General features: G+C 51.1%; 1 long non-coding RNA gene across 3 annotated transcripts; it reads right to left on the reverse strand.

Annotated features, from left to right (window-relative positions):
- Positions 1 to 3,696: 3,696 nt before the first annotated feature.
- On the reverse strand, positions 3,697 to 10,024 carry LOC129050772 (uncharacterized). Of its 3 annotated transcripts, none has more exons than XR_008514532.2 (5): positions 8,853 to 10,024; positions 8,247 to 8,336; positions 5,724 to 6,019; positions 5,122 to 5,354; positions 3,697 to 3,984 (listed from the first exon to the last, which is right to left on the reverse strand). It is a non-coding gene; the product is annotated as an uncharacterized LOC129050772 (long non-coding RNA). The 3 variants fall into 3 exon arrangements; XR_008514534.2 differs by having other exon boundaries at positions 8,247 to 8,414; XR_008514533.2 differs by lacking the exons at positions 5,724 to 6,019; positions 8,247 to 8,336 and having other exon boundaries at positions 8,853 to 10,013.

Here is a 14,345-nt window from a genome sequence, read left to right on the forward strand (position 1 = left end):
AGGTATGGGGTCCAGCATGGTCACTCCTGCTGGATGCCAAGAAGGTGAAGGTCAAGAATCCAGCAATACACCAGGTCAGGCCCTTCCACACCCAGCCAGCGCAGGACAGACATGTCACACCATGTCAGGAGCCCAGTTAACCGGCTGGAGGGAACATCCAGCCTGGCAGTAATGGGGTCAGTAGCACATCCTGGGCACAGACAGTGACATGGACACCACAAGTGAGCTGGGCTCTGGTGACATTCTGTGGCTTAAGAAACAAGCAAGAGAAGCAACTATCTGCAGAGAAAAACCCTCCTTTCCTACAGAGGCACTGACTTTGTTATAGTGCTGTGTGCAGCAGTGAGTCTCCTGTCTGTTCTGAGGCTGGTTCCTCCTCTTGGCCCTGCCCTATAGAAAATGAAGGAGCAGGGCAAGATGTCCTCAGTGAAAATGAACCTGGATATGAGCCACATTTTGAGAAACCATTTCATGTTCTGGGAGGGTCCAGGGGAGGTGAGGAATCCAGAGGGATTGGGGCATCTGGGGGAATATGCGGAGGTCTCATGGCAGAGGTAGGGGTCTCAGAGAAAGGAGTGACAGCTCAGGCCACTGCCTGGAGTTCTGGCATCTGGAAGGGTCTGCAGAGGGGCCTGGAACAGAGAGGTTCTCAGGGCAGCCCAGAGGCCTGTGAAGACCTCTGCTCCTTTCATGAGGACAAGGAAGTGCTGTGCATCTAGATTTTCACCTTAAAACAGCTCCCACAACACTTGATCGATGGGGCAAGGATTCACAGGAAGACCCTGGGCCAGGAACGCTCCTTCCGCACAATGTCTGGCTTTCTGGGCCAGAGGTCTGGCTCCCTCAGAAGGACCCAGGTCCCTTCCTTCCAGCAGGAGGCACAGGCAGGTCCCTGCAGGGCACACAAACCAACAGTGCCCCTGAGAGGGGGTGTCCCATCAAGAGGCCAGTGCTCAGGGCCATCATCATGGGCAGATTGGGCAAGGACTCCTTTTCGAAGAGCCCAGGAAAGCCCAAAGCCGTTGGGAAACCCCTTCTTCCAGGAGCCACATGCCACTGAGATGAGTCCAGCCCCATGAGGAACTACAGGACCTCATATAATCCAGCCTCATAGAGGAGTGGGTCACATCCCATGCAGACGGAGCCCCAGGCACTACAGACTGAGCCCCTAGTAGACCACTGGCCTCTAACCTTGAAGGGCCAGGTCCCCCCATGCCTGCTGTCCGCACATAGCCCCTTTGGGCTCATTCTGAGGCTCTGGGATGTCTGCCTTCTAAAGGACAAGTGCATGCTCACAGCGAGGGCATACACATCCAGTAAAGGTGCACAGAACCCATGTGCCTGAGGGAGCTCTGGGGAACACACAGGAAGACCCCAACTGTCCTAAGGGCCCCATTCACACTGTCCATATGACCCTCTGCTCTGGCCTGGATGGAGGGTCAGGCCTGGTGGGCTTGGCAGGGCACCATGATTCCTCCCAGAAACCAAACCCATCCCTGACATGGCACAGATGAAGAGCAGGAGTGTGGCGAGCACTTCCCTACAGAGATCTCTCACCCACCAGGGCCTCCTGTGCACACCTGGATCTCATGGGTGACCAAACATGACCAGCACTGCCCAAAGGGAGGTGCCTAGGAAGGAAACAGAGTGCAGGCACTGATCCCTCCCAGAGGACCCCTCTCCCAGCATGACGCCCACCTCCATCCCCAGAACACCTCCTGAAGCTGTCTCAGTTCAGCTCGGGGGAGCTCCTTCAGGACATGCTGTCCTGTGCCTGGGGTCTGGAGGATGACGTGGTGCTGAGGCACCTTCAAGGCCTCCATGGCACCTTGGAGAGGGACCCAGGCATCCCAGAGAGGATTCAGGGAAAGGGCACAGGCGGGCCCGTGGCCTGGAGCCAGACGGAGTTCAGCTGAGCATGGGAACTCATGGCATGGAGTGGACGGTGCTGGATGGCTGAGGGACCCAGTGCCCAGGGGCGTCCCACCCACTATGGAGACAGGCCATTATATTAGGTGGCAAAGAGGCCAGGTGACAGTTTCTCCCAGCTGAGTTCTGGACTAGGGTTCAAGCCCAGACCAAGCAGGCCCTGGGGTAAGGGTGTGAGGCAGGGAGCCCCGAGCCAGCCTGAACCCTGAGGAGCCATCCCAGGAGCACCCTGGGGTGCTTTGACAGCACCCATGCCCAGATTGCACACATCCCTTGCTCTAAAATTAGCAGCCTGCAGGGGTATCCTCAGTGTCAGAACAAGTGGGACACACAGGGCCCTCAAGGACCCCAGGGACCTAGGTTCATGAGGCCCAGCCTTGCAAGGGCCAGATGGGCTGGGTGGAAACGCTGACCAAGTCTGTTTCCTTTCAGCCAAATACGTGGGGTTCCCCAAGAGGGTCCCTTGCCTGGAGTGAGCATCCTTGATGCCCAGGCCTCTGTGAGCATCTCTCAACACAAAGGCCCTCTCCAAGGGCGATGGGCTGGCCCTCCCAGGACCAGCAGCCCAGTTCCAGAAGCCCATGGGGTCATCACCAACCTCACCTGGCTAGTGTGTCCCTGAGGCTATGGCAATCCGCATGCAGGGAGTTCCACAGAACCCAGGGCCGTAGGCTGCTCTCTGGGGCCCCAGAAGATCAGGGTCTGGCCAGCCTGTCCCTGGCTCAAGACACATGCCTGGGAATTGGGGTTTTCTCCTCTGCTCTTAGCATCTCCTGGGTAAACCAACAGTTACCCTCCCTCATGACTCAACATTCACATCCATGAAAAAGGCACCGGTGAGGGTGACCTTTCCAGGAAGCCACAGCCCATGTCATCCCTGCCAAGCTCTAAACTTGTCCGCGGGAGGGCCAAATGGCGAATTCTCCCAAAAGCAGCTGAACTGAAGCTCTGGCTGGGCGGCAGCACAATGGACAGTGTCTCAGTTCCACATCAGCTTCGGAAAGCAGGCAGCTCCCTGGGCTTGGTGAGGCGCGATGCCCAGGAAAGACCCCGGGAGTGCGGGTGGGAGAGGAAACTGAGCTGAGCAGTGAAAGGAGAGGTGAGGATGATTGGGCAGAGGTGAAGTGCACTTCGTAGCATCAAATCTTGCTAATTGTACCTCAAGTCCCTCTCCGGACTTACTCCCCTTAGCCAGGGGTGGCACAGAATCGGTGACCGGCATTGCTTTGGAAGCAGAAAGGTCCACGCTGCCTTCTTACCCATCCATCCCGGGCAGCACACCACCCTGGCTTATGCTGGGACTACAGTCAGCGGCCCTGAGACCCAAGGCCAGAAGCGGTTAAGAAACTACTACTCCCTGCATGCCCTGCGAGGAGCACACTGCACTGCCCCTCCCTCCAGAAATGCTCACTGTCCAGGCATACTGGGAATGTGGTCCAGCTTCCCTCAGACCAACGGGCAAAAGCGGTTAAGAGACTACTATTCCCTGCATGCCCCTCAAGGAGGACAAAGCTCTGTGCCTCCCTCAAAATACCCGCACCACCCCCAATCCCGGTGCATGCTGGGATTGCAGTCTGGCGTCCCGGCGACCAAAGGCTGAAAGCGGTTAAGAGACTACTACTCCCTGCATGCCTGGGGAGGGGCGCACCACCGCTGCCCCACCCACAAGGTAACGGCACCTCCCCAAATCCCGGGGCATGCTGGGATTGTAGTCTGGAAGGCAGGCTACCAAAAGCCAATAGCGGTTAAAAGATTACTACTCTTGGCCTGGAGCAGTGGCGCACGCCTGTAATCCCAGCACTTCGTGAGGCCGAGGCAGGCGGATCACCAGGTCAGGAGTCACGAGGTCAGGAGTTCGAGAGAAGCCTGCCCAACATGGTGAAACCCCCGTCTCTACTAAAATTAGCCAGGCATGGTGGTACATGCCTGTAGTCCAATCGCAGGAGGCTGAGTCAGGAGAATCGACTGAATCCGGGAGGCGGAGGTTGCAGTGAGCCAAGAGCCGAGATGGTGTATCGTGCCACTGCACTCCGGCCTGGGTGACAGAGCGAGACTCTGTCTCAAAAAAAAAAAAAAAAGATTACTACTTTTAGCATGCCTGGCAAGAGGAGCAAAGCGCTGCCCCTTCCTCAAGGTACCCGCAATGACCCCAACGACCCCCCCAACCCCGGTGCATGCCAACTCACGTGCATCCTGGGACCGTTGCTACCCACAAGACGCCCAACGACACCCCAACCCCGGTGCATGCTGGGACCGATGGGATTGTAGAGACTACTTCTCCCAGCATGCCAGGTGAGGAGCGCACAGCGCTGCCCCACCCTCACAGCACAACTTCCAATCCCAGTTGGGGATTGTAGTCTGGCTGCTTGCCAAAAGGTGTTGAGAGACTACTACTCTGCATACAGCAAGAAGCACACAATGATGCCCCTCCCTCCAGGGATCCTTATGGTCCCCAATCCTGGTTCATGCTGAGAAGGTACTCTCCCAACTCTGTGACCAACAGGCCAGGCGCCTATACTCCCAGCATTTCCAGTCCTCTTCCTCCGCTTCCCTCCATGCATCCAGTGCAGTTTCACAGTACAGAGGGGAGCTTAGCTTCCAAACCAACCTAAGCTGGGAGGAACAGCGGGAGAACAGCCTGGAAAGCAGGCCCACCCAGAAGCAAAGGAACCGGATGTCCCTCAAGAATGAGACAGGAAGTGCAGATAAAATGCAACATCGCCTTTCCTAGAAGGAAAAGGCCAGCCACAGTCGTCCACCACTCATCCTAGACTGAAACGAACCATGCAGCCATCAGGTGGGACATGGAGACCAAGGGAGCTTCCCTGTCCAAGACAGGTATGGAAGCCCAGAGGATCATGACGCCTGCCTAATCAACCAGAAATAGGTTTGGAGAGGGAAACAACTATGAAACGGATCTCCACGAAGTTTCTCCCTCATGGACTCCAAAGTGTTCTTTGTTGAAGACTTTAAGCCAGACCAAGCCTCTAGGCTCCTATGGCAGATAGAGCAAGAGGGAGTACAGAGCAGAGGCCACAGCCCAGGCAGGATACAGCACAATGCCACTACCATGCACATCCGGGAAGAAGTGCCAAATGGGAGACTGGGCCAGAAAGGCCAGATTTAAGTCACAGAGATCCTTGCTACGTCCCGTTCCCGGCTTCTCCTCCAAGATTGTCGCGGTGGGGCTACCTTTCTTAATGAGAGGAGAGGGTGGGAGGTGGGAGGAGTTAGAACCATCTTCTTTGATGTTGGTCTGCACGCACTCCTGCAGGACAATAAGCTCCTGGGAGGCTTTGGTCCTTGGGTGTGGTGTGGTTGTCTTGATTCTCGAAAGTAGGATGCCCAGGATGGGGAGGTTTCAATCGCTGTGGGTCCAACGCAGCTCCCCAGGTCAACCCGGCCTTCACAAACCTAAAGTGGAACTGCCAGGAAAACTACTGACAACCGGCCACACCACCCAGGCAGAGAACCAGAAAGAGGCTCACCAAACACAGGCCGACATGCAAGAAACCATCCTCCAGCACACAGGGCACATTCGTCCCAAACACACATGCACACGGGCACACACACAGAGAAAGACAGACCGAGACAGAGAGACAAGGAGAGAAAGGGAGACACACAAACACACACAGACATAAAGCAGTGGCACGGAAACAGTCACCCCCAGGCAGCCCCTAGGCTGCCAGGTTCTGCTCTCCGTGAGGACGTCTCTCAGGTAAGAGAGTAGCCCACGGGTCCACAGTCAGGCTTGTCCTTGAGATCACAGGGGCACGACTTGTGAGGAGACTCACCGCACACCGTCCCGGAAGGCCTGAAGCTGGGATGGTGCGCTGCTTCCTCATGACTCCTCTGCCTGAGGTTTCTTCACCTGGTCGGCCCTCCGCGACTCCTGGCGTCCGGAGACCATCCTGTTGACCCCTGGGAGAGGTCAGGCTGGAGCCTTGATACCGACGCACTGCCACAGTGGGTTCCTTCTTCGCCCAGCCTCATGGACCCATCACTCGAGCGACGGTGGGGGTCACTGTGCCTTGAGAATCAGCTCGTGCACCGCGCATGCGCATTGGCTAGGCCGACTTGCGCTCCGCTCCTATAAGTCAGGTTGCAGCCCCTTTAAGGAATGGCGACGGGGCCGGGCGCCACCTCCCTGGCTAACCAGGTGAAACCCCAATTCTACTAAAACTACAAAAAATTAGCCGGGCGTAGTGGCATGCGCCTGTAATCCCAGCTACTCGGGAGACTGGGGCAAGAGAATCGCTTGCACCAGAGAGGCGGAGGTTGCAGTGAGCCGAGATCGCGCCACTGCACTCCAGGCTGGGCGACAGAGCGAGACTCCCTATCAAAAAAAAAACAAATGGCGACGATCCGGGGGCAGTTGCTCAAGCCTGTAATCCCAGCACTTTGGGGGGGCCAAGGCGGGCGGATCACCTGAGGTCAGGAGTTCGAGACCTGCCTGACCAACATGGTGAAACCCCATCTCTACTAAAAATACAAAAATTAGCCAGGCGTGGTGACACGCGCCTGTAATCCCAGCTACTCAGGAGGCTGAGGCAAAAGAATCGCTCGGACCCGGGAGGTGGAGGTGGCAGTGAGCGGAGATCATGCCACTCTAGTCCAGCCTGGGCGACAGAGGGAGACTCTGTCTCAAAAAAAAAAAATGGTGATGGCGCGGCGCGGCAGCGGCTTGGGCTGCGGTGGTGGTGACAGAAGCTGGGGACGAGTAGGGGGAAGCATGAGTTGGGGGGCTGCACGCGAGACAGGACCGGGCCCCAGGATTCCTGTCCCAAGGCCTCCTTAAGCCATCTTCTGCTTCGGTGCCTGGTGGAGGAGGAGCTTCAGGACATCAGCAGGGATCTCCAGACTCCTCTTCAGATCCTATTTTGGATCCCACCGGGTGAACAGGGATGGGCTCACAGTCTGGTGAGGCAGGGAGGGCATAGCTGAGGTACAGAAAGATATCATGGGCCTCAAGGTGTGGTGTCAGCTGAAAATTTACTGACCCATGAGCCCACTGCCTCCCTCCTCCTTGGGTGGAGCAGTGGCCTGCCAAGGTCTCCAAAGCCCAGGGGCTCCTGCATCCTGACACTGCTTTCCGGGACACGTGCAAACAGGGACAAGGGCGAGCCTGACATGGAACAAATCTGACCACACGTGGCACTGGCGTCCCCTAAGAGTAGATGGAGTGAGTGTCTCCGAAGCCATATGGGGCGATGAAGAGACCAACAGTTATGTCCAGGCATGTGCCCCGGGGACACAGGTGACCTGCCCAAGAAAGCCAAGGAAAAGCAAAACACACCTGGGAACTAGGAAAGGGCCTGTGCTGCAGTCCAAGCCACATTTGGGGATGCCTGCCTGAGGACCTAAGAGGTTAATGCAAAGTACACCCCACCCTCACCCCTCTACCAGCTAGGTAGCCCTGATGCAACCTCCCCTGCACCCAGCCCAAGCCCAGTCCATTTGGCTCTCCGACACAAGGCAACCTCCCCTGCACCCAGCCCAAGCCCGGTCCCTTTGCCTCCCAGTCCCACCCAGGAGCAGAGGAACTGGATGTCCCTCAAGAATGAGACAGTAAGTGCAGATGAAATGCAACACCGCCTTTCCTAGAAGACAAAGGCCAGCCACAGTTGCCTACCGCTCATCCTAGATCTAGACAAACCACGCAGCCATCAGGTGGGATATGGAGACCAAGGGAGCTTCCCTATCCAAGACAGGTATGGAAGCCCAGAGCTCCAGGATCGTAACACCTGCCCAATCAACCAGAAATAGGTTTGGAGAGGGAAACAACCATGAAACAGATCTCCACGAAGTTTCTTCTGATGGACTCCAAAGTGTTCTTTGTTGAAGACATTATGCCAGACCAAGAAGACTCTAGGCCCCTCAGAAACATGGCAGATAGAGCAAGAGGGAGGAGAGAGCAGATGCCAGAGCCCAGATGGGATACAGCACAATGCTACCACCATGGGCATCCAGGAAGGAGTGCCAAACAGGAGACTTGCCAGAAAGGCCAGTGTTTGAGTGAAGAGGCCCTTGCCACATCCTGTTCCTGGCTTCTTCTCCAAGTCTGTGTCGTGGTGGGGCTACATTTCTTTTTTTTCTTCTTCTTTTTTTTTTTTTCTTTTGAGAATAAGTCTTGCTCTTGTCCCCCATGCTGGAGTGCAATGGCGCGATCTCAGTTCACTGCAACCTCATCCTCCCGAGTTCAAGCGATTCTCCTGCCTCAGCCTCCTGAGTAGCTGGGATTACAGGCGTGAGCCACCGTGCCCTGCCGGGGCTATATTTCTTAATGACAGGAGAAGGCATGAGGACTTAGAACCAACCTCTCTGATGTCGGTCTGCACCCCTCCTTCAGGAGGACAATGAGCTCCTGGGAGGCTTTGGTTCTTGGGTGTGATGTGGTTGTCTTGATCCTAGAAAAGAGGCCACTCAGGATGGGAAGAAGATTTCAACCCCTGCGGGTCCGACGCAGCTCCCAACGTCGCTGAGGCCTTCAGAAACCCAAAGTGGCATCGCTAGGAAAACGACTGACAACCAGTCCCACGACCCAGGCAGAGACCCAGAAAGAGGCTCACCAAAGACAGGCTGACATGCAAGAAACCACCCTCCAGCGCACAGGGCACATTAGTCCCAAACACGCACACGAACACACAAAAAGAAAGAGACAGAGACAGAGGAGAGAAAGAGAGACATACACACACAGAGACATACAGCAGTGGCACAGAAACACCCACCCCCAAGCGGCCCCAGAGGCTGCCAGGTTCTGCTCTCGGCAAGAACCACCCTCGGGTAAGAGAGCAGCCCATGGGCCCACAGTCAGGCCTGTCCTCGAGATCACAGGAGGCACGACTTGTGGAGAGACTCTCCCGCACACCATCCGGGCAGGCCTGAGGCTTGGATGGCGCGCTGCTTCCCCAGGACCCCTCTACCTGAGGTTCATCCCGGTCGGCCCTCCGCGACTCCCGGCGTCCGAAAACCATCCTGTCGACTCCCGGGAGAGGTTAGGCCGGAGCCTCAACACCGAGGCACTGCCATGGAGGGCTCCTGCTTCTCCAAGCATCAGGGACCCATCCATCCCCTGGGCGATGATGGGGGTCACTGTGACGCGAGAATCGCCTGGCGCATGCGCATTTTCTAAACCGACTCTAGTTGGGCTCCCGGAAGTCAGTTTGTGGCTTCCTCAAAAATGGCAGTGCCTGCCGCGGTGGTGGGGACTGCGGGGACTGCAGCGTCCGAAGCTAGGTGGGGGGCATATAGGGGGATGCGTGAGAGAGTGGGCTGCCTTGCTACCCAGTGCCAGTCCCCTGGGAGCCCTATACTCTGGACCTCCTTGAACCTTCTTTGGTGCCCGGTGGAGGCGGAGCTTCAGGGCATTCCAGACTCCTCTTCCCATCGGATTTTGGGTCCCGCAGAGCGAGCAGGGATGGGGTAACAATCTAGTGAGGCTGGGACAGCCTCCCTGGGGCACAGAATGATCCCATGGGCCTTAAGGCGTGGTGTCATGAGCTCACTGCCTTTCTCCTCCCTGGCCGGAACAGTGGTCTGCCGGGTCTTCAAAGCCGGCCTGCGAGGAAACAACTTGACCAGATCCACTGTCTGTGACATCTCATCTTCCCAGCATTCCTCCTTCACGGCTCATTTCCAAAGCTTGATTTTACACAGACCAGCATGAGGCGGGGAGCCTGTCACAGCATTATCAGTAGGGTTGCCATAGTAACGCTAGTCATCTGCTGGGCTCACCTCGCCCTTGCACCCTTGCACTCTGCCCCCCATTCCCTCACCTTTCCCATTGCCACGCCCCTCCAGACATACGCAGTGCAGCCCCTCCCTATGGAAGGGGCTTAAGACCTGCAGGCGGGCCAGTTCTCTTGGCGTCTTTCGATCCCACGAGGGAAGCTACGTTACCTTCTGGGTATCTAAAACCGTCAGTTCACTGCCTGAAGTGAAAACACCCAGTCCCTGGTAACCTGGCCTTCCCTTTTCAAAGCCACCTAAATTTAGCTCTATCTCTCTGGGGTGTCACAAATCCCCCAGCACTCCAAGAGCACCCATTGGACCCCGGGCTGGATGTGTGGCCCACACCTGGCCTCTCACAGGGATACTCCAGCCACTGTCACAAAGAGGAGAAAACGTCACAGGGGAATGACCTGACCCCTGCTGCATCCAATCAGCAAACAGCCCTAAGTGGCTTTGGGGTCCATGTCCACCATTTGTCTGACACCCACCCAGGTGGTTCCCAGGCCTTGGGGTCCTAGTGTGGAACTCAGCATAATTAACGCAGAACAGGAGGACCAGAGGGCCCCTTTGTCTCTCTCCACACATGAGGGAAGTTTGTGTGGTGAGGTCATGGACAGTGTCTGCATTTCTGCCATGAATAGGGCTGTAGTGGAAACACTTTCATAATCTCTTTTTAAATATCCCTTTGGACCAGTTTTAATAGTTTGCTGGGGGACCTTATTATAAAATATTATATATGGTTACATAGTGATAACAGTGATAACTCTCTTGATTCATTTTTTTTCATTTAGTTTTAAACATTAAGTACTCCAAGACTACATACTAATGAAACCGGTGTAGACAAAGCCTCAGATTAGGAACCAGGGTCACCTGTGGAAGGTCCTTGCTGAAACCAGTCAACCTATCAGCCTGTCCCTCAGGCCCAGCAGCATAAGTCGTTCCTCCAAGTCATTCAGTTGGCTGGCAGTAACCCCTGGTAGGATTCTGGAAGGCATCTGCTTTTCATCTTAGATTTTAACAGAAACTCGGGATGAAAAGTTTTCAAGACTTAAAAGCCCAAGTCTTTTATATTTTTAGTGTAATTTGGGGTATTAGAAAATCAGCATTTTCAGCATCTCTGAAATCACAATGCAAAAACAGCCCCAGTTTCATAAGGCCAACCCTTGGTATCTCTGTTCTGCAAAGTAGGGTAAGATGATGCCACAAAAGGCAGGTTGTATGCAACATTATCCTTACTCCAACAGAACTATCACACTTTAATCCAGGGGGTCTTTAAATTATAAGACATAAAGAAAACCTTTCTTGAGACGGAAAGTTTTATAAATCAGAGAAAAAACTTCTAGAACATAACATTTACATCTCATAACAAATTATATGCCCTATTCTTTCCTTATTAATACATTAGTTTTTCCATAATACTTTTAATTTTTAGCTTGAAAATACCAGTTGCTTAAAAAAAAAAGAGACAAAATGAAACCTCAGAAATTTTTTTTGTTTTGTTTTTGAGACAGGATCTTACTCTGTCACCCAGGATGGAGTGCAGTGGTCGGATCTCAGCTCACTGCGGCCTCAACCTCCCTGGCTCAAGCGATCTTCCCACCTCAGCCTCCTAAGCAGCTGGGACTACAGAGACATGGCACCACACCTGACTAATTTTTGTTTTTGTTTTGTTGTGGAGATGGGGTATCGCTGTCTTGCCCAGGCTAGTCTTGAATTCCTGAGCTCAAGCGATCCACCTGCCTTCACCTCCCAAAATAATTACAGGTATGGGCCACCATCACTGGCCTAATTTTTTTAAGCTGATAAAGAAATAACACACCAGTGCCTTCTGGGGAAAAGCTTTCAAGCAAAGCAGTCATTTTTGCTAGAGATTATAGACAATGCTATCATGGTGAAATGGTGGAACTAATCCAGAACAATTCATAATCTTTTTCAGATCTTCACTCAAATCAGCCTCATGCACAAACATTCCTTACCCTCACTTCAGTAATACACTTTTGCCTCTCTCTCTTTTACACTTTCTCCCTGTAGCTGCTTTTTTGTGACTCCCTGGCAGGAAAAAGAGAAAACATGCTATTTATTGAGCACTATTATGTGTCATGGACTATGGTAAATACCTTCAAGAAGAAAGTCTGGGCTAAAAGTGCTTCACCTCAGTCTAGAGGATGTACTTCACAGGGTCTTTGAACATTTGGTGACAGGCATTTTGGGCATGTCCTCTAGGCTGAGCTGTAGCCCTTATGGGACAGACTCACTGTGGAAGAAGCTCAAGTCCCACCTCAAGATTTCTGTCTCCTCTGTCTGGGGCTGTCAGGGGGGACAGAAGCCAAGGGCACCCTACACTTAGGGATCGGCCATAGGAGCTGCTCCCCGGATCGGGATATGGGAGTTAGCAGCTCAGGATGGGGACACAAGGTGAGTTCCAAACAGCTCTGTCACAGAGAGTGTCAGCAGAGCTTTGTGACATCAATTGCAAAGAGGGGGGCATGTGGCAGAAGAAGCCCTGAGTGATGAGTCACAGCCCATTCTGAGGAAAGGGAGAAGAAAGTAGCATCCTCAGGCTCTCTTGCCTTATTAACCCATTGCATTTCTTCTCAGAGGATCCTGCCTAAAATAAAGACATTATTCCACCTCCATCTCCTTACATTCTAAGCCAGAAATATGTGTGAGTTATCATTCAAGTGCACAGAGGTCTGTATTTTCTTCCTCCTTAAATGATACTTTTAATACTAATAAATTCCTCAAAATTTTTACCTCACATATGAGAGACAGAAGAAACAGGGCTTCAACACTGAGTTAATTAAAAACAATTCAAGCTAATTATTTTCCTTCACACCATAAATTTTGAACAGCGTTTTCATTATTCTTTGAGTGTTATAACAAACATGCTTAAGCAGCCAAGCAAGCATCTCAATCTTTACTAATGATTCCAAGGAAAGGCAATTGTATTTCCTAAGGATAGTCAAAGTATGTGAAATGTAGAGGGTGAGGGAAGAAAAGGTGGTAGCTTGAGGTTCCAACATTCAATCAGGTTTTATTTATTTATTAATAAATAAATTAATTTATTTGTCTTGGTATATAATTCTATTATTTTTATTTTTGTTTGGTATCTTTTTTCAGTTTTATTTTTGATTGACAAATAGTAATTTACATATTTATGGTATACAATGTAAAATTTCCATATGTGCATACATTGTGTAATGATCAAATCAGAGTAACCATGATATTCACCACCTTAAACATGTATTACTTGATACGAATATTAATCGAATTAAAATGAAAATGTTTATCAGTGGTGTCCTTCCCTCAATTTGTTTTACACACACTAATGTCTAAGACTAGTGCTATCCACTTGTCCACTTCAGTGGGCTCTTTCAAGTTAAAGTTTTTGCTCTTGGAAAGAAATACTGCTCTTATCATTTTCTTCAGTCTCCAAATGTAAATGCACAATAAATGTTCTGGACAGTATAGAAAAATTACTAGACTGTGGATTCTGGTAAATTCCAAATCACATTAAATAGCAATAAAGGGTATCCACAGGCTCTTCCTTTATTCATGCATTAATTATTTGTTAGCTGTGGTCATCAACACTTGGAATTCTCTGATTGACTAATCTTTCACTTTGTAATAAATGTTAAATATTATCTATATGATATTTTATTTGAGTATTCTATTACCGAGGAGATGAATCCTCTTTCATATATGGTAAATTTTTTATTCATTTATTTTTACCTTGAGCATTAATTTTTTTAATATTGTATGTATTGCACATTTGTGTGTCAGTTTTTTTGTCTTTTAACTCTCTAATTTTAATATATTTGAATTTGTTAGTTTCTTGTTTTCCCTTTTCCTTACATCAAAAACTCCCTATTCTTTGTCAAAAAAATAACCCTACGGTGACTTCTGCAAGTTTGCCAGTTGCATTTTGCACATTTGAATCCACAATCAATTGATTATTATCTATAGAATAGAGAGGAATTAATGCATTTCACGGATTAAGGCCAGGCGCAGTGACTCACACCTGTAATCCCAGCACTTTGGGAAGCCAAGGCAGGTGGATCATGAGGCCAGGAGTTTGAGACCAGCCTGTCCAAGATGGTGAAACCCCATCTGTACTAAAAATACAAAAATTAGCAGGGCACAGTAGCAGGTGCCTATAATCCCAGCTCCTTGGGAGGCTGAGGCAGGAGAATCGCTTGAACCTGGGAGGTAGAGGTTACAGTGAGCAGAGATAGTGCCACTCTAGACAGAGCAAAACTATGTCTCAAAAAAGATAAATAAAATTTTTAAAAAAGAAAGAAAAATCTTAAAAGTAGGGAGATAAAAAACAGAGGTAAGCCACAAATGTGTAGGCACTATCCACACAGCCTTGATAGAACCCAGAACAAAGAGAATATCGAGTATAAGAATATTTAGTCAAATATCGTTAATAGATAAGGATAAAAATAAAACATTCTCAAAAATACAAAGACAAAAAGATTTTATTACCAGATATTCTTAATATTATACTTCAAAAAGAAATGAAAAAGAGACACTTGTAAACATATGGCAATATCTATCATGCATATTAAACTCAAAATGAGAGAATTGGCATCATTAATTTCAAAACTATTTAGACACACTGAAACTGTAGGTCCATACATTTAAGTTAAATTAGATGGCAAGTTCTGTACTACTTAAATAAT

The sequence above is a fragment of the Pongo abelii genome, chromosome 18, assembly GCF_028885655.2.
Source record: "Pongo abelii isolate AG06213 chromosome 18, NHGRI_mPonAbe1-v2.0_pri, whole genome shotgun sequence".
Taxonomy (NCBI): domain Eukaryota; kingdom Metazoa; phylum Chordata; class Mammalia; order Primates; family Hominidae; genus Pongo; species Pongo abelii.